This window comes from Panthera tigris, chromosome B1, assembly GCF_018350195.1.
Source record: "Panthera tigris isolate Pti1 chromosome B1, P.tigris_Pti1_mat1.1, whole genome shotgun sequence".
Classification (NCBI taxonomy): Eukaryota; Metazoa; Chordata; class Mammalia; order Carnivora; family Felidae; genus Panthera; species Panthera tigris.
The window spans coordinates 11267493-11295283 of NC_056663.1; the positions used below are offsets into that span (position 1 = coordinate 11267493).

The 27791-nt window shown below is 35.0% G+C and overlaps 1 long non-coding RNA gene across 1 annotated transcript in view; it reads left to right on the forward strand.

The window, feature by feature from the left end:
- Window positions 1–27791, forward strand: part of LOC122237602 — a 147331-nt gene that overhangs the window by 20603 nt on the left and 98937 nt on the right. Inside the window, exon 3 of the long non-coding RNA XR_006216179.1 lies at window positions 23628–23733. This is a non-coding gene — a long non-coding RNA (uncharacterized LOC122237602). The remainder of the gene's footprint in view (window positions 1–23627; window positions 23734–27791) is intronic.

Here is a 27791-nt window from a genome sequence, read left to right on the forward strand (position 1 = left end):
CTTCCCTTTGTATTTCTCAATCATTTTATGCATATTTAATTTATTATCTGAAATGATAATCTCAGTATCTAATACTCATGGATCTCATTTTCTTCTCGTTTCTCACTCAGGTTTGTAGACTTGTATAAATTTCTATAATTATGGATTGAGTAGTGTTTTCTGTAAAACTAAACTACCGTTGAATGCTTAGAATAAAATATTTTTGATCATTTTAATACTTTCCTATTTGGTTTTCTCCATTTTCATTTGAAATTTCACTATCAAGACTGATAGGTAATACTAGTCTGGAGTAGTTTTATAACTATGATTTCCTTAGTTTTCACATCCATCTCACTCTATGTTTGGAACAGCTTCACTGTCATAAGATTTATCTTTTTTATGAAAGGTGTTTTATGTAGGTAGATAAAAATCTCTGAGTTTGCTTTTAGGTATATATAGGTGTTTAATCACTCTTAGAATATATTTTCTAGTTATTGATCTATTCAATTTTTCTGTATATCTTTTAGTACCACTTGATAACATATTTCAAAGAAAATACTTTTAATCTAAAATTTAATATGTTGTTACATAATTGTATGTAATATATGATTACACCTTTTTATTTTTTAATTAAACTTTATTTTTTATTTCTCTTAATGTTTACTTATTTTTGACAGACAGAAAGAGAGGAGGAGAGAATGAGTAGGCGAGGGACAGAGAGACAGGGAGACAGAGCATCTGAAGCAGGCTCTGCGTTGAGAGCAGAGAGCCTGATGGAGGCTCAAACTCATGAACTGTGATATCATGACCTGAGCCAAAATCAAAAATTTAACCAGTTGAGCCACCCAGGAGCTCAGGAATACTGCTTTTTTAAAAATTGCATCTAGAATTGAAGTTCTTTCCTCTTTCATTATTCTGTTTGTGCTATTTATTATTATTATTCTTTATTTAAAATATTTTAAAAAGTTAAAGTTGGCTTAGTATTTTTTTTAATCTGTACTTAAAAATAGCTCTTGTATTAATTTTCTAAATGTATCTTGTATCTGTTTTCTGTTTTGTTTCTTCTTTAATGTTAAGGGGGCTATCTTTACTAATTTATTTGGGGGGATTTATTTTGTTCTTATCTAAGCTAGTTCAATGAATGATGGTATTAGACAGTCATCATTCACTTACTAAAACACACTAATAAAATATTAATGCTCATTTGACCTAAGAGAATGAATGCCTGTGTATGACACATTTAGTTAGAGAGAGATGTTTTCCATCTAGCCGAAACCTTTGTTAAAGACATATATTATCCATAATAAAAATGGAAGTGCACCTCCTGCCTGTATAAGTATGGTGTGACCTTGACCTCAGTCCCTTGTAATCCTAAAGGCATTTCAGTTGAGCACAGCAGCATTATGGTGTTTTTAAAAGGCTTCGTCTACAACTGAGGAGACCCTTTAGAAAAAATTTGATATGTAAACATAAGGTGGGAAGCAACAAGGTTCTTAATTTAGGTGAAGCAGGAAAGTACTGAGAGGGTGAGACAGGAGAGTCACTTTAAATGATAGTCCATATCATGTCCAGCTGGTTTCTTTTTCTAAGAAAAATGGTGTGGGTCACATTTAGTTGGACATTTCAAACTCAGTGACAGAGCTCATTATGAGCATTATTAAATAGAAACGCCCATCACTTCCCAATTCATTACTGGATTTGAATTTCCCTCTTCACTAGAAATAAACTTTATGGGCCATGTTAAGACCAGCTAAAGAATATGGAAACATTTAGGCAAAATGTGAACATGTCGAGTTCATGTGGAAAAATTAAAAACAAATTTTTCCAGAAAATGTATTACATACTTACACTACGATTGTTGTGTTTTTTTCCACTGGTTCACATGCTCTCACGGTGTGCTCTGAAAATTACACTGTAATAACGTTACGCAAAACTATTTACGGGAACTGTACAAAAATTCACAGAAAACTAATAAAATGGTAAAACAATGTTACTTGGAAAGCCAAGGTATGTATCTTCCTTCAGGAGTCAGTGTTCTATTCCTTTGAGAAGAAACATGTTTTCAAGCTTCCATTTTTGAGTTTTGATCTATAAAGAAATGTGTCTTCAGTGTCCTAGGAATAGAGCATAAACTTGAAATTGTCTATTTTTCAATTATACTTTACCATTAAAATAGTGGTTTACAGTTTATAAAATGGTTTCTCATATATTACTGCACTAAGATTTTGACAATTTCAGGAAGAAGGTAAATGAGGTGTTCCCACTGTTGTACATAGGAGGAAGTTGAGATTGAAAACAGATGGACACTGCTTTGATTTTGGTATTCTAACTCCACTCCACTGCCTGGGACATCCCTAAATGAGCAGAAGTCCTATGCTAACCAGAGATAGACATATAGATCTTTTTTTTTTTTAATGTTTTTATTTATTTTTGAGAGAGAGAGAGAGAGAGAGAGAGCGAGGGAGGAGCACAGAGGAGGGGAGGAGCAGAGAGAGGGGGAGACAGAGATTCCCGATCAGGCTCCACACAGGCTCTCACCTCAGGACCTGAACTCAGGAACCTTGAGATCATGACTTGAGCGAAGTCAAGAGTTGGTTGCCCAACCCACTGAAGCACCCAGGCACCCCCATCACGATTTTCTTTTGAAGGAAAAAAAAGGAAAAGAAAGAATTTGAATGTCACCTCTATCTCTGCCACCCAGTTGAGCCCATGTAGGGTGGTTTTGGATTTGGTTCTCCATTTTTGATCTAAAATTGCCTCCCAGCCACCTCTGCCATCCAATGGGGCCAGGTCTCAGCAGGCTGTGGAATCAGTCTTGGTACTGCTAGGTCGTTCTGTTCTTTTTCTGGTCCATGGTGATTAAAAAAAACCAAAAAACAAAAAACTTGAATGTGTTTTAAGTCTTTTTAAAAATCATTGAAGCTATCAGTGTAGTATTTGGGTTTTGGATGGGTAAATTAAGAAAAGCCTAACCTAAATGGAAATTTGTGTCTACTGCTTTGTTTCCTATGGCATAAACATAGTTTGTATATATAAATGTATCCATTTTACCCAAAGTAATGACTAGAACAGGAATCCGTCTTCTTACCACCAGTGGAAAAAGTTACCTACTAGGTTATCTCTATTCCTAGGCATTATCAAGCTTTAAAAATGTGGCCAGTCTTATTTAGTGAAAATGGCACGTGGTTTTGTTCTCTAGTGTTCTGATCGTGGTGAGATTAATCAACTTTCATGAGTTTATTAGCCATTTGTATTCCTACTTTGTTCCTACTTATATTTTATTTGGGGATGATGGCTTTTCTTTATCAGTGTATAGGAATTCTTTTTAAATTATGGTTATAAATCCATATCCTGTTGTATAAGTTGTAGATGTATTTTGCCAATATGTAACCTAAGCGTTATTTCTGAATATGCTGTTCAACTGACACAAGGTGTGTGTGTTCACATCTGTCTACTTTCTCCTTTCTAACCTCTGGGATTCCTCATTATGTAAAGCTTTTAAGCATAGTGCCTGAAACTACATAAGCAATGCAAAATCATTAGCAGTCATTATTCTTTTTGGCTTTCGATGAAATTATCCTGAATTAGAGTTGAGGGCTTCATTTTAGTAGCAAATCTTTCTAAAGGCAGGTTCTCAAAATTCAGGGAAGGAGAAACTCTTCTACACTCATGTACTATATAATTAATAACCTAAGGAGCAGTTAGGTTCCCACAATTATTTCTGCTCATTTTAGTCTGTGATGGCATGGGGAGTTTTTCTGTCTCTTGAGTGCGAAGAATGATGTCCAAAGGTGGCTCTAATTTTATGTTTGGTGATAGGTTCACCCTCTCTACTTTGTTTTTCAGTCAAATCTCAACTAAAATTTTCTATCATTTTCATTTCCACCAATGACATAATTTAGCATGCTCTGTCATCATTATGGATATATTAATTTTCTTATATTATTTTTTTATTAGTTTAACCTGGTGTTTCAGAGAATTTAGGGGGAAGTTTCGGTAACCATACTTCAATCTCCAGTCTTGACCTAGATATTTAATTTCTTACCTTGATAAGCAAAAATCTCACTTTAGTTTTTTTTTTTTTTTAATTAGGAGATGAAAAAGGTACAACTATTTGTTGATGATAGGAAACAAATTTCAAAATATGTGACTCATAAGTTAAAGCAAAGGATATTTGAAGGACTCCAAGAAAATGCAGGTAAAAAGAAAGAAGGTTTGGCAACATATAAATAAGGAACACAGAAAGCCACAAAATGAGTTTCGTTCTTTATTGAAGTTATGTAACATTCACCAAAATAAAATATACAGCACCAATTTTTTATGTATTGTATGATCATAGTGAACAAAAACCTCTAAGAAATAAAAGACAAATTTACAAAAAATATGAAAGTGAAACTTTATTACACAGTGCTAATATTTTCTTTAAATCAGTTATGAGGGGCGCCTGGGTGGCTCCGTCGGTTGAGCGGCCGACTTCGGCTCAGGTCACGATCTTGCTGTCCGCGAGTTCGAGCCCCGCATCAGGCTCTGTGCTGACAGGTCAGAGCCTGGAGCCTGTTTCAGATTCTGTGTCTCCCTCTCTCTGTGCCCCTCCCCTGTTCATGCTCTGTCTCTCTCTGTCTCAAAAATAAATAAACGTTTAAAAAATTTTTTTAAATAAATAACACTATAGCTAAAAATCATATTTCAATTCTGAGAATGCATGTTTATTTTCAATCACTGGATGGAAAAATGAAATATCTTAGACTATGAATTATGCTTTCATATAATTTATTTAGGAAAAATCGTGTAGACTTGTTCACTGGCCATGTGATATAAATAGAACAAAATTTATAAATTAATTTTAACAGAAAACAGGACTTCTATCACCACAAACAGCATTACCATGTATCAAAATTTAGAAATCAGAGGAAAAAGAATACTAACTTAAAATGTATGTAGTGTGAGCATAACCATTAATAGTAATGCATATGAGTCTTGAGTTATTAGATTATGAGGGAAAATGAATGGTCATAAAAGAAAAATCCAACTAAGACTTTTAAAACTGGAACAGCAAAACACCTAAAACAATGTTATAAAGTATTTAGTGAGAATTTTAGCTGAAATTAATACATTATTAAGAATAAAATTAGAAGCACTATATATTAATTACAAATCTGTTTCTAAAATGACTAAAAGTATACACTCAAATGTCAGAACAGTACAGAATGAAAAAATAAGAGAACAAAAACATTTGGGAACATAATGTTAGTATTATCATAGGTACAGAAGATATTCATCTTATTTTTAAAATGATGATACCAATACTTTGTTACCAATAATGAAAAATATCTGGGGCGGCTGGGTGGCTCAGTTGGTTAAGCGTCTGACTTCGGCTCAGGTCATGATCTCACGGTCTGTGAGTCTGAGCCCCATGTCGGGCTCTGTGCTGACAGCTCAGAGCCTGGAGCCTGCTTCAGATTCTGTGTCTCCCTCTCTCTCTGACCCTCCCCCATTCATGCTCTGTCTCTCTCTGTCTCAAAAATAAAAGAAAAAAATTAAAAAAAAAAACCTTTAAAAAAATCTTTACGTAAAATTCTGTGTTCGAGAAAAAATAATTACCTAATTAGAGCAAAGGAATGAGAAAAGCAGTTGCATAGAAATTTATTAAAAAGAAAAATAAATAATATCAGCAAGTTGGGGGAGTAGGAGATACCAGTTTTAGTCCTTCTAAAAAACAACCTTGTCCAGTTTTTTATGGAATTGTTTTTTATTCTTTTAAAGAGACAATGCATGAGCATGGGACAGGGGCAGAGAGAGAGAGAATCTTCAGCAGGCAACATGGGGCTCGATCCCAGGAACTTGGGATCATGACCTGAGCCGATATTAAGAGTCCAATTGTGAACCTACTGAGCCACCCAGGAGCCCCTGGGCAGTTATTTAAAAAGGTAAATAACCCTAGAAGGGCTCAAGTGTCCAATTAAAAAGAATAGTCACCCACTGCATTAAATAACAAAGAAAAATCACCTGAAAACAAAAATAAACAAAAACCTCGAAATTTGCATGAGATTTCAGTAGGATGTCCACAAACAAATTTAGTATATCTTTTTTCATTAATTGCCAGATAGAGTGTATTAATATTCACAAACATATCACAAATATAATTACATTTAGGTAAATTTGCAAGAAAATTGTTGAAGAAAGACATGATGACTATTAAGCTTTTCTAAGCTTTTGTATTAGAGACCAGATATATAAAGAGACCAGATTATATATTTGTCTATATGATTAAACAAATGATATTCATTGTATTAATTGTATTTCCAAAAAAAAAGCCATGTCTGTTTTATGTCTGCCCTGTCAGATCCACCTTCCTCTTGGCTCTTTTTTAAATTTTTTTAATGTTTATTTATTTTTGAGAGAGAGACAGAGAGAGAGAGAGAGGGAGACAGAGAATATGAATCAGGCTCCAGATTCTGAGCTGTCAGCACAGAGATGCGGGGCTCCAACTCATGAACTATGAGATCATGACCTGAGCCGAAGTCAGACACTTAACCGACTGAGCCACCCAGGCGTCCCCTTCCTTTTGCCTCTTGTCCATTATGAGGGTAACCAGCATATGGAATGCATCCAGGGGGCTTTCTTGTCCAGTGATTTCTGGTTGGGTTTAGCCAGTGAAGAGAGCTGGCAGGAGACTGGCAGGGGAAGGAGAATCTTCGTGGTTATTGACTTGCCCCTTGTCAGCATACTCACCTTAAGCTGGCTGGAACCCTAACTGGATGCCGCTGTGTGTTAAGGTACCGCATCAACCTACCGGGCTCCCTTTTCGGAGATCTGCTCACGTCTCTTCTGTGGCCTGAGGGTGGAAAAGCCTTCCTACTACCATTTCCAAGCATGCGCCCTTCCATTTGTGATCCTTAATATGTAAAAATTCTTCACAACATCCTGCTGTAAGTATTCCATCTTCTTCCTCTCATAACCCTGGCAGATTCAAAGGCATTTCTCTGTAAATGAATTTATAACTTTATAAAAATTCTAATCTTTTAGAACTTGTTGAAATAAATCTCCAGGTGATAATGTGATTTTTTTTTTGGAAAATGTGGTATTTAAAAAAATTAAAATTGTATCGGCTGACTTCACTATTAAATATTAAACATAAAAAAACACAGCAATTGAAGCAATGAGGTAATAATTTAAAAATTACAAAGATAAATGTGCCAGGGGAAAAAAAAAAACAAAACCTGTTTGTCTGTGGGAGAAGAGGAGAAACAGAAAGAGATCATAATATTGTAGCACAATTATTTATAGACTTTTCCTATAATTGATATTTCAAGAAGAGCCCGTAATTTGAATCACTCCTGCTCAACCAGTCGTGAGGTAGAAATAAGAAAACAGAGAAGCAGTATAAAATATGACTATATTTGAAATCATGAGACATCCAAAGTCTGAGCCTTGGCTTTCACACCTTAAGAAGATGAGGAGATGAAAAGTTACCTGCAAAGGAATCTGAGAAGGAAAGAAAATCGGGAGATTTTACCTCAGAAATGGTGTAAATATGCAACGATAGTTATATAAATCATTCTTATTCTATTCAGTTGAGATTATTGTAAACAGCTGGCAAGCATCAGGCTTAGGAAATAATGATAGGGAGAAATATTCTCAATATAATTTAAATAGGGGCACCCGGGTGGCTCAGTCAGTTGAGCGTCCGACTTCAGCTGAGTTCGTGATCTCACAGTCCGTGAGTTCACGCCCCGCGTCGGGCTCTGTGCTGACAGCTCAGAGCCTGGAGCCTGCTTCGGATTCCGTGTCTCCCTCTCTCTCTGACCCTCCCCCGTTCATGCTCTGTCTCTCAAAAATGAATAAACGTTAAAAAAAAATAAATAAAACAGGTGACATGATACCTTGAGTATACTTTCATTTTTATTACTCTCTTTATGTTTGCACATAAATGTATTTTTGTATTATATATAAATGTTAAATTGTGAGATAGATATAATAGATTAATATATGACATTTATGTTTATGCCATTCTTTATTTCCAGAATTGCCTGCAATAAATACCTACTATTAGTATAATGATATAATAAATGCAACAAGATACATGATTCCAAAATAAAATAAAACATGAAACGAATTGACTAAAAAGTCAGTGTTGGTTTAGAAAAAGGTTTCTAGAATCATCTAGGCCAGAGAAAGGTATCAGAAGCCTAGAATAATGAACATTTTGATGGCCAACCTTTAGTTAACTAGGTAAATGAAAATCATGGACATTGTGTTATTGATGTTTTACAGTGAAATTAAATTCAAACTTTCTTTATAATTAGATCATTCATCTGAAAGAGAGAAGATTTCTTTCTGAGGACCAAACTTACTATAAATGTGCTATGAGCAACTGATTCCTTAAGAAAATATACAACAGATTTTTGAAAAAATTTTTATTAGAGTTAAACGATTTTTTAGGAAAACTATGGAGTTTACACCTTGACTAATTTTCATGGTACAATCACAAATATGTAACCATAATCCAGTTTCAGAAGTAAAACTTTGCCACCACCACAGAGATCTCTTCTCATGCCTGTCTCAAAGCCAAATGCCCCCTTGGGGCACCTGGGTGGCTCAGTTGGTTAAGCGGCTGACTTTGGCTCAGGTCATGATTTCGCACTCCGTGAGTTCGAGCCCTGCGTTGGGCTCTGTGCTGACAGCTCAGAGCCTGGAGCCTGTTTCAGATTCTGTGTCTCCCTCTCTCTGACCCTCCCCCGTTCATGCTCTGTCTCTCTCTGTCTCAAAAATAAATAAACGTTAAAAAAAAAAAAAAAAGCCAAATGTCCCCAAAGTAACCACTGTGCTGACTTCTGTTATCATTGATTAGTTTTTCCCCTTCCTGTTTTGAACTCTATGTAACAAATCATAAAACATCTCCTTTCTTTGTGTCACGTTTCTTCCACTCAACATCTGTTTGGAAATTTTCCAGTTTGTTCTGTTTAACAGTAGGTCATTCATTCATTTGCATCGCTCTATAGTATTTCACTGGATGACTATAGCAACGTTTGTTTTTACATTCCTTTGTAGATGGCTGTTTGAGTTGATCTTAGTGTATGTATAACTTGTGCTTCTGTGAACCTCCTTGTATTGGCCTTCAGTAAACTTATGTACATATTGCTATTGAGTATATTCCCAAAGGGGAATTGTCAGGCCGTGAGAAATGTATTTTCAGCATTAGTACCTGCTGCCGAACAATTTTCTCAGATACTTCTATGAAATTGTGATCTTACCAGCAGTGTATGGGAGTGCTTTAGTTCTTTGTTTTTAGTACCATATGCTATCATCTCTTCATTCCAGTTCTTCTGTGGGGGTATAGTGGTAGCACATTGTGTCAATTTGCATTTATCTGGTGATGAACGTGGTAAAGGAGATTATCCTGTTTACTTACACTTTGTATATCATCTTTCATGCAGTACCTGTTTAAGCCTGAGAAATTTATGTCTTGGATTTTCTCTTATTTACTTGTTGATTCAAACATGCCTTGTGGAGGATACAGTTTTTTTCCCCAAAAGGTGGTTTGCTTACTTGCTCTCTTGAGGGTATCTTTGGAGGTACAAGGATTCTTCATTTTTATAAAGTACAATTTATCTTTTTGAAATAATAGTGCTTTTGGGTTCCCCTTAAGTATTCTTTCCCTACCTAACAATCATAGAAATATTCTTCTATATTTTCTTCTAGAGGTTTATTAACATTCACGTTTATAAATAATGTTTAGATAGATAATCTGTCTATATATCTTTGTTTATGTTACAAGATAGGGATCAAGATGCATTTTTTCCATATGGATATTCAGTATTTCAGTCATTTATTTTAAAATATTCATTTCATACATGTTTATAGATGTATATACACACAGATCTCAATCTATGAATCTATTTGTGTATGTATAGGCATGTATATGCATCTTTATATTTGTATATATGTGTAGACAGGTACCGGTCATACACATACACATGTATGCACATTAGCATGTATAAGCCATATATGAATATATACATACTCACTTATAGCTTGTTACTTATTGATTATAAATAAGGTTATTTTTCTTCTCATTGCTGTAAAATGAACATTTTTTTTTTTTAATTTTAGAGAGAGAGCATGAGCAGGAAAGGGGCAGAGGGAGAGAGAGAGACAATTTCTAGCAGGTTCCAATTCCAGTGCACAGCTGGACACGAGACTGGATCCCACAATTTTGGGATCATGACCTGAGCTGAAACCGAGAGTCGGTCACTCAAGCAACTGAGCCACCAAAGTGCTCCTAAAATGCATTCTTGAGATGCAAAATACTTATTACTGGTGGGTGAATTTAGTTACTCAAAAGGCAGAATGAGCACAACTCTCTTACCTTTTATAGATTTTGAGTATTTAAGTATTATACTCTTTGCAACCACTGTGTACCATTGATGGGGTAGCTGTAATGAACATGCTGAAGAGACGACCTTTCCACATTAGAGGTCCTATGACATCTAAGACCATACAGGAGAAACACCAGGGTTTAATTTGTTCACCAGACCCTGATTCCACTGATTACCATCTCACTGATTGTAAAATGAAATGCTAAATTACTAATCATAATAATAATGAGCAAACTTAGGAATTCAGTCAAGTTAGTACCGTGAAGTGAATACAAGCATACATAGTGCACTATAGTTTTCAGAGGTGTTAATGAGTGACAGACTATTGCTATCTTTATAGTGTTTGACTTTGAAGGATAGTAGACCCTGACAAGTCAAGGCAAGCATTAATTATTCTGGCAATAGAACCAAAGTTAATATTAGGATTTGGGTCTTAATTGTTGAATTTAACTAATCTCTAATGTCTTTTCAAGCTAAGAAAGTGTAAATAATGTTACACTAAAAAATGTAAGCCTCAAAATTGGAGAATTAGGTAAGTTGTTGTAACATTATTGTAATATCACCATTACAGAGAAAATGAGGGGGTAAAGGAAAATAATCATCCTTGAAAAACATTTATTCAGGACTGTTACATAAAAACATATAAACCTTAATGATAATTATTCTTAGAAAAATAAGCCCTGAATTATCACTAGCCTTAGCAAATAATATCAGATACTATTCATAGTTTCTGTATTATTTTTACATTTCTCCCAAATTCATATTTGGGAATGCATTTATCCACCAAGTAACAAGACAGTTGCTTAGATAGTCATTGCAATGTAGAAGGCATGTCAATATAAAAGGATTCTTGAAATTGTAATTATTTGAATTTTGGGTAACAATTTGATTCCCACAATTAGATGCAAATAATACTCTTGAAAATGATACAGATATAACAAAGTCAAGATATATTGACTTCAATATGTTTAAACATCCGCACTTAATTCCTTTTGATTGCAATTTAATCTTATTTCAGTCTTATTATTACACTTTGATTAGAATGCACATTTCACATACATCTTGAATTAGATCTTTGACTTAAACATCTCCTGCATGAGTGTCTTTTTTCTTTTCTTTTCTTCCTATTTAAGAGGCTAGATTTTAATTAAAGATGTCTATTGATGGGAACACACCTACTCATTTTGAAAGGTAACTTTCTTGACAATATCAGAAAATGAAAGAGTATCATACATGAATTTCAGACCTTATTTAATCATCTTTCTCAATACTCTTCCCAATATCTTACTCGATATGAGCTTACTCACCCTGACAATGCCTCCATTTTTTTGTAAAATGGAAAGAATAAAAATGATATATTTGAATGCAATAAAGTAATCCATAGATTGAAGAGAGCTATAAATCTTCTGTGTAAAATTAGTTCAGGAAAACATACAATAAACTAACACCATGAATAATTCACTACCTATTCCAAAAAAAGTGTTCCATGTAGACTTTGCTAGTGAGTTCCCTTAATCTGTATCAATGTTATTCTTCATTCTCTTCATTCTATTCCTTATTCTTCATTTTATTAACAAGTATATTTCAGTCTTATGCATGTTATTGCCAGAACAGATGTTGTTGAAAAATATTTTATTGAGGTATAATTGACATACAGCACTGTGTAAGTTTAAGGTGTATAGCATAATTCAATTTACATATATTATGAACTGATTACCACAATAAGTTTAGTTAACATTCATCATCTCATATAGATTAAAAAAAAGAGAGAGAAAGACTTTTATTTTTCCCTTGTGATGAGAACTATGAGGATTTACTCTCTTGCATGCAGTTGTGAGAACTGTGGTCACCATGTTGTATGTTACAGTCCAGTACTTTATCTTAGAAATGAAAGTTTGTGCCGTTGACACCCTTCATCCAGTTTCCTTTCCCCACCTCACTCCACTCTCACCACTTATAACCATGAATTTGATCCCTTTGAGTTTTTGTTTTTGTTTTTTTTCAGGCTCACACATAAGTGAGGTCATACAATATTTGTCTTTCTCTGCCCGACTTATTTCACTCAGCAAGTTTGGTGTGTTAAGAAAAGAAGGGACCAAGTAGGACTGGATCCTACTGAACGAGAAGGAGAGAGATGGAAATAAAGTTGGGGAGCTGGCAAGAAACAATGGCAAGAGGCTTTGAATGAAATAAAGCCATCTCAAAATTTAATTTTTTAAAAAGGCACTCTGAAAAGGAATGAGCTGAAAATCTTAGAATGAAAAATACCTTTATTACATTTTAAAAGAAAAAGTTAGGAGTAAGAATATATAATGTAACTATTAGGCTACTTGGTGTATACTGGAACCCCATGGATTAGAATTAATGTGCTAAAATATTGAACCAGAAAAAAAAAATCCTTGAATGTAAGTTGATAAGCAAAAAGAAGGAAAATCTGAGAGTGATGTGGAACATAGACTGATAACTTGAAACACTAGTCATACCATAACTCAAGAAGGAAGAATATATAGAGATCATTTGAGAGTGTTAAGGTATATAGTTGATCCCTCAAAAAAAAAACAAACAAAAATGGGGGATTCATAAGATCCTTATAAAACGCATGTGACTATTTGTAGACTGTTCTTATAAATGAGAGGTAAAAAATATATATACACCTTATTGTCACTTAAGAGGACTTCCTTAAACGTAATGGAGAATTCTGCTAACAGTCCATTTGGCTAGACTATACAGAATTTAATTTAAAAATTACACATTTATTCTCCTTGCCAAAAGCTACTTGCATAAATTTCTGACCCTAGAAATCACGTGCTACCCGCGGGCTTTCTGTAGGAGCCAGTGTCACGTAACAAAACCTGCATTCAACTACATAAACTTGTACTTCATGAACTCTCACTTGAGAGATTTGTTGTTTGCCCCTCCTGCTTATACTACCACTGCATACACACTAATTCCGGGGTGTTCTGATCTTACTCAGTTCACAACAATTAATGGTGCTGTGAATCAGAACCATCTAATGCAATTGCTGGGTATCCCTCCCTCAGATCTACATAATACTGACCATAAAAAAGAGAACCTTTAAATCAACAATCTGTATTCTTTGTGACTCCTCCAACTGATAATTCATCTGGCAAATAGCTTTGCAAATTTTGGCATGACAGCCCCTTTTCTGCCTTACGTTTAACTGGTTAGTCAAGCTGTCCACGGAGTCTCCCAATGGCAAAGCTCATTTCCTAAATGAGGTTGAACAATCACAGATTTGTTTCTAATTCAGGTAAGAGGAAACTAGCCGGAGTCAGGGTGTTACGAAGATGTGAAGGCAAATAAACAATGACAGCATTAACAAATCTCCAGGGCCTTTAATTTCTTCCATATGGTGTATTATGATTGCTCCTGATTGGCTGAAATATTTAACCTAGAAAGAAATCTAAAAATAAAATATTTTTAAAGAAAGTGACTTTATAGTCTTTCTGCTTTTAATCCAGGAAGTTCATAATTACTGTATTTCTGTTAATACATTGTACTTAATCATAGTTAACATGAGGAAGACCGCATTTCTCTTTTGATTTGTCTGCTGTTTTGTTATAAGTCTGATGAACAAAAGACCTTTCATGTTAGTTCTGCATTAGATACAATTTCATGCCAGACAAATGTAACTGTTTTTAACACCCTCTCTTTATTTTTTTAAAGTTTATTTATTTATAAAAAAATAATAAAGTTTATTTATTTATTTTGAGAGAGACAGAGATAGTACAAGCAGGGGGTGGGGTGGGGGTGGGAGCAGAGAGAGAGGGAGAGAGAGAGGATCCCAAGCAGGCTCCACAGTGTCAGCACAGAGCCCTATTTGGGGCTTGAACTCACGAACCTTGAGATCATGACCTGAGCCAAAACTAAGAGTTGGACGCTTAACCAACTAGGCCACCCAGGCACCCGGACAACCTCTCCTTTATTACATGGATCAGTAAACATTTATAATTCTTCCCAGTCATCATAGGAAACCAAAAGATGATTTAGTTGTAGAAGATGGCAAAACAGTTGATTCTTCTGAATCCGGAGTCCGAATTTAGGAAAGGCAAATGAGTTTTTAAAGGAGACAAGATATATACTTAAGTCATAAATATGTAAAAGAAATAAAGTTAATATTTTCATAATGCACAGTGATAAGAAACAATTATTTGTAAACTTTGCCTTTAAAAATAGGGATTCAAGAACATGCCAGAAGTATAGAAAGTTAGCAATATTTGGATAATAAAAAGTAAACTCTGCTATGTAGCCACAAAGTGTCTAGTTATTTTTGAAAAAAGGAACTAAATTCTCATTCTCTTTTTTTTTTTTGGCTATTATTTAAGTAACAATTTGCAGAAAAGGATTTATTAGCCACCTTTTCTAATATTAATCACATAGACCTATAAATTTACATGTACACACATATAATGTAGATATGTAAAATTTATAAATCTATAAATAGATCAATTTAAAGCTTTTAACATTTTAAATAACTAACAACTATCTATCAACATATGTAACAACTGTAAAATAAGGCAATATTATTTAATAATGCATTTACTGTTTTAATAAATTACGACTATTACCTCAATAAGGGGATAATTTGCCTGTCTACACACTTATAACTTTCTGTAACATATATATCCTGTGGTTTTAACACTTGCTTAGTTTCAAGTATTCCCATTAATTAAAATCTTTAACCCAAAGCAATTCACTCTGTTTTCTCCAAACACAAGAGAAAACTAGACAAAAGGAAACATGAACAATTTTTTTCACGAGCAAAAATTTCATGTCACTTAAATTTCAAGGTGACAAAAATGAGAATAATTATAATAATATTCAAAGGCATTTGTATAAAGTTTTACAGCTTTACTACTAAATAAGAATAAATTATAACTAGGTTCAGTGATCACTGATTTGTTTCTTATTCTTATTTAGAAATTGGAAAGCTATCCTAAGATTATATTTTAATTAACTCAATTTAACATTTTCTAAGTTTTTATAGTCAACAGGAAGGACTGTATACACAGTTTCACTAACACTTTTTAAATTGTTTGTATTATTATGACATTTCACAAGCTTAAACGCTTTCAAAATATCCTTTATTATAATTCCATATAGCTAACCACAAACTATTATCTTTTTTAAAACCTTAGACATAAGAAAACAATTATAGCATATTTGACTCATAAAATTGATATAATTTAGAAGGTGTTTGTATGTAGTTTAACCCTATTCTTGTTGTAGTACAATATTTTCATTACATTATTTTTATATATCAAAACCAGGGAAGAAAAATGGAATTGTCTTTGAATCAACATTGTTAACTTACTGTAATTTTCTAAGTTTAATTCTAGTATTTCAAATATTCCATGAAATATTAATAATTTATAAACTTCTAAATTAATGACCACATTTCAAGGACTCAATCAGGCCAAAATCTGCATGCCCTGGTTTTCTTATTTTGAAACCTAGTAACCATGGCCATAATTAAAAAAAAAAAAAATCATGATTAAATTATTTTTCTTCTTTCAGTTCAAGCTTTTAGAAGGAAGAAATTTAAAGAGGAGTAAATGTACATAAAGTATTATACATTTAACATTTTCTCTTCACTTTTAGCAAGAATGGAACTACTACATTTTCACTAATCCTTTTATTTACATTAATGACAACTACCCATGTCAGAAAGATGGTTTGGTTTGTTTGTTTGTTTGTTTGTTTGTTTGTTTTTTGCTTGTTTCCCCTTAAAGTTTCATTAACTTCTAAATCATTTTCATGGCCTTGCCAACTAGCTATTTTCAGCAAAATTTTCATATCTGCTACCTCTACCAAAAGAATGGACAGATTGATAGAGAGGCAAGAGAGAAATGAAATGATAAGAAGAAATGAAGTAGCAAGGATAAATCTGAAACTATCAATATCAACTTTTCTCTTGTTGTCCTAGGATTTGTGAAATTTTTAACAATGGCACACAGATTCAAATGTGACCCAGATTTTAGGTCCATTTTTAGTCAATATTTCCTTTAAATACAGATTGCGTTCTTAAGGAATATTGATTTTGTATTTTGCTAGGACAAAGGAAGACCAATTCTGATAGTCTCAATGTAAACATCAGAACCCAGGCAAATTCCCTTGTAGGTTTGAGAGAGATGGCCTTCCCTTTGAACTAGTAGAGATGCAGAGGGTCTCTACTGAAACAAGAGACCTGGTTCATAACAGCAAGGGTTTCAGACAAATCCTAGTGGAAACTCTAGTTTTGCTGAAGTCCATCAGTCAAAGAACACCGAGAAAACACTTGTCATCACGTGACTTTATTAACTTGCCATAGAAAACAAGAATTTACCAAAGAAATGGAGTGTCCCAGTCAGAGGGAATTATAAGGTGATTACTATATAATTATGACTCATCATAACTCTTAGTAGAATTCAAAGAAAAGGAAGTCATTGCTGAAATGGGATCTGCTGGGAATTGCAGCATTTAGGAGATTAGATATATTAATAATCCTTATCAAGAGGAAGCAGTAACATTGCAAGGCTGGGGTTGTCAGAAATGAGAGTAGTCAGACATGTTACCTGAGAGATGAGTATGTTTATTTAAATAATGTCAGTGTCCTTGGTTGTGTGTCCAGACAAGATTTAAAGAGTCATCTTGTTTTTTCTTGTTCTACCATAGTCAAAATGTGTCTGGTTATTGCTGATATTTTTTAGAAATGACTTATGATCAAAAGGAAACATCATAGCCTAGAGACTGGTTACCACTGGCCAAGTGGCCAACTGTTGGCTGGCAGGGTTGTTGTTGTTGTTGTCACTGTTCTTTCTTTGTTTGCTTTTTCTTCTTAGTATTATGTTGTCAGACTGTGGAAATTATTTGTGAGATAATAGAAATGATTAATGTGTTGGTTGAAATGATAACTAGATTTCTTGGAGAAAAAAAAGATATAAGATGGATACAATTTGAATTCACAGTATCAACAAAAATCCCCAATGTATTTTAATTTTTTTTTTTAAGTATGTACTTTATAGTTCTACCTGCTGAATAGGAATAGATACAAAGGTCAAGTCAGCATTCGTAAATTCATTTAGTGATCAGATTGTGGCCTCTATGTACCAGTTTCCAATTAAAGAAACCAAAAGTCTTACGAGAAACAACTAACTCTAGGGGCACCTGGGTGGCTCAGTCGGTTAAGCATCCGACTTCGGCTCAGGTCATGATCTCGCAGTCCGTGAATTCGAGCCCCACGTCGGGCTCTGTGCTGACAGCTCAGAGCCTGGAGACTGTTTCAGATTCTGTGTCTTCCTCTCTCTCTGCCCCTCCCCTATTCACGCTCTGTCTCTCTCTGTCTCAAAAATAAATAAACGTTAAAAAAAAATTTAGAAACAACTAACTCTAGACCTGGGTCTGAAAAGTAAATAAAGTAAACACTGAATTTCTAGTCATATCACATAGTAAATAAGTTATCGATTACAATTAAAGGTTTGTCAAGAAGAAACATCAATTTCTATCTTGACTTCTGACCAAAGAAAGACCATGTTAAGCATCAGATTTTAGGTCCTTGAAATATTTAACTTTTCCCAGAAGTTAAATCAGCTCAGTTGGCTATATTATCTCCAACTTGCATTTAGAAAAAGAAAACATACTTAATATTCAACCAGATAGTCAATATGTTCTAATATCCTATGGTCTTGATTTGCTTATTCTAAGAATGGATTGAGGAGTTTTACTACTGGAAAGCTACCTTTCGCTGGGGCAGTTATTGAAGAACTTTTTAAAGCCTTGCCTTTTAACCCAAAAAATTCATTTTTCATAGTCTTCAGGAACAATACAAGAAAAGAATAGATTTAAAACTAAAATTTGGCAAAGTTCCCGGGGGCTCTGGAACTCCTGTGGCCTAAACCTGTTGCCATAACCTCTTCCCTTGTGAGTTAGTAACAGGCTGCATCATGAATTTGAGAATTTTTCTACTGATCTTAGACTGCCCTAATGCAAAATAGTATGGCTAACTACTGCAAAAAACTCATATGGTGCATACAGTTTTATGATCACTGTATAGAAGAGCATTTTCAAGACACTGAAAATGTTTACCTAGCAGCCCTTACCTGGCCTGAAATTGGAAGACTGTCTTGTGATAGAAACATCCTAGAGTGTATTTGTGTCTCAGTGGAAAAGACCTTGACACGAACTGTTAACTATGGCAATGATACAGCCATAGGATGCTAATCCTTGGATTCTTGCTTCCTAGATCAAAAGGTATTTGCTCTCTTTTATAGATCATTGGCCTTTCATTTGTTCATGAAAAGCTGAGATGAGGGTTTCTTAGGAGTCCTCCAGAACATTATGAACATTGGGAGAAAGAAACCTAACCCTGAATGCTTTTATCAAGCAGCTGTTGACATGATATACATACATCTTACCCAAGTTGATGGAACTAGATTGTGTTTCTGGTAGATTCGCTCCTTTTTTCCCCCTCTTTGGTTTACTACTAATCTTACTTAGTATTAATTAAGTGGTGGCACTTCTCAGCAGTCTCTTAAATGTTGTTTGGGTTTTTTTTTATTTTTCTTTGTTGTTTGTCTTAATACTTGTACCTATTTTTACTCTTTACTTTGAATCCCTTAAGGGTTTCTTCAACCATCTTAGGAAAGGCAAGACTCATGTGCATTTTTCTATAACCACAGATACTACACTGAATTTGAGCAATTACTGAATTTGTCATCCCCATTTGATGATCTCCGACAAAATTTTAATTCTGATGAAATCTTTTTAGAAGATGGATTTTCTCCCCTAGGCTCCCTATAAAATTTGTGTTTCCCTCACATTATTAATCTAACCCTTCACTACTGTATACATTTTGATTACAAGTCAAATAAAATATTTCTGCTAAAGTCATTACAGCAGAACCAGACTTACTTAAGGTGGGGACCCAAATTGTGTAGTCTGTTCTGTCATTCCACTGTGTTCACTCCAGGATTTTTAGTCAAAACCTATCTAAGTCCTCTCAGAAAACCTACATGGCTTAAGTAAACAATATTTAACTCACTCTTGTTATGGTAAATGATATGTGCATGGCCAATACTGTCTGTGACCACTAACCCACTAATGTACTTCTCCTTAGGTAGACAATATTTCTTTATCAAGTAATTAAAATTCATTTGCCTACGTGTTTTTGTAAATATTTTAGAAAATCGGATAGATACATAGGTAGGAAGGTTAGTAGGTAGAAAGATAGATAGATAGATAGATAGATAGATAGATAGATGATAAACTTATCATCTGTAAATCAAATGAAAGATCCATGACTACATGGAAAGAAAAGTCTTGTCTCTAAAACCAACCCAGAAGAACTGTCAGATGTGTGTTCATTTTGACTTGGGTTTCAGGCCCTTGGTTTACAGACTATCATGAATATTAATAATAATTTGGTTGAGGTAATTACATGTAATGGTTTATACATTTTTAAATTTTTTTTATGTTTTTTTTGAGTGGGAGAGAGACAGAGTGAGAGAGGCACAGAGAGAGAGGGAGACACAGAATCTGAAGCAGGCTCCAGGTTCTGAGCTGTCAACACAGAGCCTGACGCAGGGCTCGAACTCTTGAACCATGGGATCATGACCTGAGCCAAAGTTGGACGCTTAACCGACTGATCCACCCATGCACCCCTATCCCTTTTTTATTAAAGCCTTAAATATTACTTGACAAGAGCTGTGAAGAATCTAAGATTTTACCCTACCTGTAAGCTAACCAGAGTTGTTTGCCATTTTTTGTGGATGCTGGCAGAAGACATGAGACTCTCAATCAGAGATGAGGACTTTATTATTCAGGGCATAGCCCATGACAAAAATTCCACATTCACGTCATTCCCTTTGCACCCAAGTTACAGAGGTTGGCCCGCATGAATGATACACATACCATTGGTTTGCATCCAAGCTGAAAATCTTTTTGTTGAGATACCACCAAATGGTCTTTTAAGCGACTGCACGTAGTCTTCACAACTCTGCTCCATAAGTAAACAGTATCTTTATTAGAGTGGATAGCACTTTGCTATGTGAGTAGACACCATCTCTATCTTTCAAGGCATTTTGCTATAAAGATATTCTTTGTTCACTTATTTATAAATATTTTCAATAAAAATTTTATGTATTTAAGGTATACAACGTGATGACTGATGTTCATATACATAGTGAAATGATGACTACAGTTCAGCTAATTAACATATCATCTCCTCACATAGTTACTGGTTGTTGTGTGTGATGAGTGCACCTGCAATCACCTCTCTTAGCATATTTCTAGTGTTCAATATAGTATTAAGTATAGTCATCATGCCTGTACATTAGACCTCTAGATTTATTCATCCTCCATAACTGCCTTAGACCAACATCTCCCAATTTCCCTGACACCCTCAGCCCCTAGTAATTACTATTCTACTCTCTGCTTTTATAAGTTTGACTTTATATTTAGGTTTCCACATATAAGTGAGGTGATTACAGTACCTGTCTTTCTCTATATGGCTTATTTCACTTAGCATAATATCCTCAATGCCCTCCCATGTTGTCACAAAAGGCAGGATTTCCTTTTTATTTATGGCTGAACAATATTCCAGTGTATATATCACAGCTTCTTTATTGATTTGTCCGTTGACATACACTTAGACTGTTTCCATATTTGGCTGTTATGAATAATGCTACAATGAGCATGGGAATACAGGTAATTTTTTGATATCCTGATTTCATTTCCTTTGTTTATATACCCAGAAGTAGGATTGCTGGATCATATGGTACTTCTCTTGTCAGGTTTTTGAGGAACCTCCATACTGTTTTCCATGGTGGCTGCACCAACTTACCTTTCCACAAAGAGTGCACAGGGTTCCTTTTTCTCCACATCCTGACCACTTGTTATCTCTTGCCTTTTAGATAATAACACTCTTAAGAAATGAGAGGTGATATCTCTCTGGGTTTGATTTGTATTTTCCTGATGATCAGTGCTGTTGAGAAATTCTCCGTGTGCTGTTGGCCAGTTTTATGCCCTCTTTGGAAAAATGTCTATTGATATACTTTTCCCACTTTTTAACCAGGTCATTTAGTTTCTTGACATTGATTTGTTTCAGTTCTTTATATATTTTGGATATTAACCTCTTATCAGACATATGGTTCACAAATGTTGTTACTTCCCATAGGTTGTCTCTTTATACAAATATTCTTAAAAATTAAGTACAAAAATACAAAAACTATCCATGCCTCTTCTAATAAGTGCAGAAATAAAAGGCAAATGAAAAATTGTCTCTAGCACTCTAGAGCTGACATTACATCAGACTCTTCAATAGATAGTCATGCAACAAAAGAAACAAAAATGTGTAAGTCTAGTCCAACAGCAGACAATGTTCCCTTACAATCCCCAGACCACAAAATATGAGGAACATCGTAGGTCTGAACCCTACAGGTTAAACTCCTCTGCCCTTTTGCTTCATTTGTCCTTGGTTAAAGTAGGAAGATTGAGAGGGGGAAATTTTGTCTGGGAGCCAACAGAGGGCAGCTAGGCCATGATCTTTCATCCTGAAGAGGAATAATTTCCAGGGAGCATTAACAATAATCAGACAAGATTCCCTATTTGATCATGCAAGAATATGGAAACAAGATCTCTCAGTAATTACCTCTAAACAGAGGTGTCTGTGGGGCTCAGCCAGTGTGACATCTAACTGTTGATTTTGGCTCAGGTCATGATCTCACAGATTTGTGATTTCGAGCCCCGCATCAGTCTCTGTGCTGACAGCATGAAGCCTGCTTGAGATTCTCCCTCTCTTTCTGTCCCTCCCCTGCCCGCATTCTCTCTGTCTCTCTCAAATTAAATTAAAAGAAAAAAAAAGAAAATTATAAAAAATATATAGTAATCACATCTAAACAAGGTCAATATACAATCACATTAATAACCTAGTATTTCTTTCCTCCAGCTCATATAAGTTACTGCTGGCTTATTGACAATGATAACCCTAGCCAGGTGATATTCCTCCGGTCTTTTAATAAAATGCTTTAAGACAACCAATCACTGAGTTGTCCTAGTCAGTCAAGAGCTAATTGTTTTCCCAGACTTCCTCCAAAAACTTTAACATATTATATAACAATAAATCACATAGCAAACATCTCCCAACTCTCTCTTGCTCCAATATTCCATGGTTCCTCCAGTGTGTACTTTCCTTGCCAGCAATTTACTAAACGTAACTTTGTTTGTATTTGGGTGTTTTCTTGGTAAACATTGACTAGTGGTCTTCCAAATGCCAGCACTATCACCAAAGTTATAAGAACTAAACGGTATTAAATTTTGGATTTTAAAACTTTTCATTTTTAACATTTTTCCTCTCAGTGTCTATCTTCTTATGTATATCAAGTTATTTTACTGCGTTATTTAAGTCATCTGAAATTGTTCCTTTCTGTATGATTAAGTCATGAATTTACTATATAGTTGGATTCTTTAGTTTTCCTTTGCTTTTAATTTGTAGGCATTGCTTTTGTTTTAAAAAAGTCATTAATGTTGTGTTTAATTTTTTAATAAATTATTATAGTTCCCCAAACAAGTATAAGATAAATATATTCAGAAATATCTATCTTATAATTTTGTGCCCTCCATCCGGCTCTCTCCTTTACCCATATATAAGAATTGGAGCATACTTAATGCACTTTTATTTTTAATTTTTTTTAACGTTTATTTATTTTTGAGACAGAGAGAGACAGAGCATGAATGGGGGAGGGGCAGAGAGAGAGGGAGACACAGAATCGGAAGCAGGCTCAGGCTCTGAGCCATCAGCCCAGAGCCCGACGCGGGGCTCGAACTCATGGACCGCGAGATCGTGACCTGAGCTGAAGTCAGACGCTTAACCGACTGAGCCACCCAGGCGCCCCTTAATGCACTTTTAAAACTCCATTTTTCATTTTTTCCTAACCCTCTGGTACTTTCCTTCTGATACCATTAAGAGGTATTTTGTATTACTGTTTAGAACTTCATAGTACTCTACCTTCCTTACTATAGTGTATCATAGTTTATTTAACTAGTCCCCTAATTATGAGCAAAGATTTTTTCCCCTATGTGGGGCTATTACAGTTAGTGCTGTAACAGAAAGAATGCATATCTCTTTATGTTGTTGCAGGTTAACCTTCAGAATCAAATAATAGAAGTGGTATTAGTGAGCCAAAAACGAAATGCATATGATGTTTCACTATTTCTAAATTTTCTTCCATAGAAGTTATGCTCTTTTAATAGGAATTTTACCATTTTATGCAGGAATTATACCACTGTGCCCAGTAATACTGCAGAAGAATACCTCCCTTCTCATGCCCTCACCAGCAAAGTTCTACATCAGGCTTTTGGACTGTTGACAATACGACAGGTAAGAATTGATACTTCGTGGAGCTTTAATTTGACTTTTTCTTATTTTGCATGTGGTTGACATTTTTATAGGTAAAAGTTAAATTTTCATTCATTTATCTCTAATGGATCTGTCTATATATCTTCTTTATTTTCTGTTAGGTTTTATCCTTTTCCTCTGTATTTGAGACTATCTTTATATTCAGGACATTAACCTTTTTTTTTCTGTTCTAAAGTGACTTGTATTAATAGTAGTTTGGTATCACACATCTTTTATAAAATTGTATTTTACTATAACATATCTTTAGGCTTGAAGTATTTTATGGATTACCCTATTTTGCTTCTCCACAACAAAATGCATGCATAAATTCTTATATATTTTTATGAGTAATTAGAAAATACTAAAACATGGTGTTTGGAAATGCAACTCATAGTGAGATGGTTGAGGGACTGTAACTCACTGTGCCTGAACCAAAAAACAAAAAAAAAAAAAAAAAAAAAAAAGAAAGAAAAAAAAAAGACTTCAGTGACCCTACTAGTTCTATTACTTTATTTCACATTTACATCTCTAGGAAAGTTATCATAATAAGATTCAAGATGTGTTTATATTCTAAACAATGGGTATAGGATAAATGTGAACTGAGAATGAAAAGGAGAACCCTCTAATACCTTGCTCATATGTATGTTCTTAAGCAAAGGAACTTCAGAAAAACTACACATGGAAGTTGAGAATCTGACAGATAATTTCTCCAGAACTACTTGTGTCCACACCCCTTTTGGAATATGTCCATGAATTGCCAGATTATACACACTTCCCTCTGCAAATTGCTAACCTGGTTTTTCGGCTGATAAGGGATGTGTTTTTTAGAAGAACCTGAGAAGTTCAATGTCCCAGGGTATGAATAGTAAATGGAAGGATGCTTGAAAAAGGTGGATGATAAAAATGAGCTAGTTTGACATATAAGTAACTTGAATTTAAAATAAGATATGAGAAGGAATAGATCCAGGAATGCCATTTAATCAAGTTAATACTAAAAAAGAATGAGAGAAAGAGGAAGAAATTACTCACCTAGGCAAAGCATGGTGGAAATGTTGTAAACCAAAGAGGAAGAGAAAGACTTAAAAACAGAGGTGTAAGGAGGTTGCTTACAAAGGAACTTCAGTTAACCTAAGAACTGAATTTTCAAGGGCAGGAAGGGAAGTAAAGGAAATTTTTGTATCTTTAATGTGCTGAAAGAAAACACATTTCAGTGTTGTAAGCAGTGAAATTATCTTTCAAGAGCAAGAACAGAACAAGGACAGAAAAAACACAGAACAAAAACATTATCTGCAACCAAAAACAGATTTTTCCCAATTCAAATAGCCAACAAGAATTAACAAGGGGTAATTACTTACAAAATACGGTTGAGAATGGATTAAGAAACAATAATGAGCCTCAACGTTAGACAATCTATAAAAGAAGAAAAAACAGCACAAACAAGACAAGTCAAAATGCTGCATTCAAGAGAGATGCCTGAGACACAACATCAAAAATCTTAAATAAATTCTAAATAACGTTACACTAGATATGTATTAATTAAATTAATACTGATACATAATTATTTACAACAAACAAAATAGAAATGAAAGCAAAAGTATTAGCATTGTGTGGACCACTACCATAAAATACAAAAATTCAAACAATCCCGGAAGATATATGAATGTAATATATCAGTATGATAAAGAAAATGATCCTATCACAAACACATACCTAAAGAGATCACATTCATTTGAAATGTAAAACACTCTTCTAGTTCATAGATCACAAGAAAATTATAATTCCAAATGAAATGAGTTAGAATTTAAGAGTAAGGAGGGGAGCCTGGGTGGCTCAGTCAATTTAAATGTCCAACTTCGGCTTAGGTCATGATCTTGTGGTTCATGAGTTCAAGCTCTGCGTCGGGCTCTGTAAGGACAGCTCAGAGCCTGGAGCCTACTTCAGATTCTGTGTCTCCCTCTCTCTCTGCCCATCCCTGACTCGTGCTCTGTCTCTCTCAGTCTCTCAAAAATAAAGAATATTAAAAAAAAAAAAAAGAAAGAAAAAGAATTTAACAGTAAGGAATGTGCTACCAATTAAAGCTTGTAGAAATCTTTATCAAAATGTCATATTGGGTTTTTTTGAAGTTTTTATTCAAATTCCAGTTAGTTAACATACAGCGTAAGATTAGTTTCAGGTGTACAATATAGTGATTCAACACTTCCATATATCACCCTGTGTTTGTAAGTGCCTTCCTGAGTCACCATGACCTATTTTCCCCATCCCTATAGCCATCTTCCCTCTGATAACTGTCAGTTTGTTCTCTATAGTTAAGAGTCTGTTTTGGGGCACCTAGGTGGCTCAGTTGGTTAAGTGTCCGACTTTGACTCCAGGCATGATCTCGCGATTCATGAGTTTGAGCCCCACCTTGGGCTCTGTGCTGACAGCTCAGAGCCAGAAGCCTGCTTTGGATTCTGTGTCTCCCTCTCTCTCTGCCCCTCCCCTACTCACACTCTGTCTCTCTGTCTCAAAAATAAAGAAACAAAAAATTAAAAAAAAAAAAAAAGTCCGTGTTTTGATTTGATTTTCTGTCTCTTCTGCCCCCTCTGCTTGTTTGTTTTGTTGCTTAAATTTCATATATGCGTGAAATCATAGGGTATTTGTGTTTCTCTGACAGACTTATTTCACTCAGCATACTACTTTCCACGTCCAATCATGTCATTGCACATGACAAGATTTCATTCTTTTTTAAAGGAAAATACCTAGCAATGGTTAGGATCTAGAACAACTTGACAAAATATTTAGTGAAACAAGCCAGACACAAGAACACATATTCAATTCCTTGGATTATGAAGTTCCAAAATAAATGATGGCTCCTTTAGGCGCTGTGGATTGGATGTGAGAGGGCCAAAGGACACCTGCTGGGATATTGGGGGTATGTTCCATGATGGCATACGTTTCTAAAATATTCAGCAAGTGGGGCACCTGGGTGGCTCAGTCGGTTAAGCATCTGACTTCTGCTCAGGTCATGATCTCGCAGTTCGTGGTTTTGAGCCTGAGTCGGGCTCTGTGCTGACAGCTCAGAGCCTGGAGCCTGCTTCAGATTCTGTGTCTCCCTCTCTCTCTGCTCCTCCCCCACTCAGGTTCTGTTTCTCTGTCTCTCAAAACTAAATAAACATTAAAAAAAATTTAAAAAAAATAATAAAATATTCAGCAAGCTGTGCACCTTAACATTGTGTGCTTTGCTTATGACATTATGCCTCAATAAAAATAAGTAGGTAAATAAATATAAATGGCTGGTGCTCAGTGGGCCTTACCAAAACTTGTGAAAAAATTTAAAGCTACATAGAGGAAAACTCAAGAAAAGAAGAAGAAATTCATAATAAACTATCCCCTTTCCACAAAAAGATAGAAAACAGAATAGGAAAAACTGAAGCAATGAAAAGAAAGAAAGAATAATGGTGAATAAAGCTGAGTGAAAACAAATGGAGGTCTTAAGATAGTAGAGTAGTGTGAGGACTGATGCTTATTTCATCCCTCAAACACAGCTAGACAAATACCAAATCATTCTGAACACCTAGGAAATAAATCTGAGCACCGAGAGAACAAACTGCATAACTAGAGGGAGAGAAGAGGCCACATCCTGGAAGGTAAGAGGTGCAGAGACATGATTTGGTGGAGAGAAGAATCATAGGCGCTGTGGAGTGGAGGGACCCCTAACCAGGGAGAGAGGAGAGAAGGAGATAGAGCAGCGTGCGGTGTGTTGCACAAGCAAAAGACTTCCCTAGAACTATTGAGGAAAACAAGAGGGGTTGATCATCATAAGTTTTACAAGGAACACGGCTCAAAGTCTGAAGTTTTAGAAGTCCATGCCATTGCCAGAGTCAAGCCTGGCGGGCTTTGTGGCTCCTATGGAGAAGGAGGGGAGAGGCCAGGGAGCAGACAGCATGGTTTGAGGATCCCCTGAATCCGACGGGGAGAGACAGTTCCCCTTCTTGGAGTGCATTTGGGAGAGGTGGCAGGGCCTGTCTGGGGACAAAAAAGCTGGTGGACACCCCTGAGCC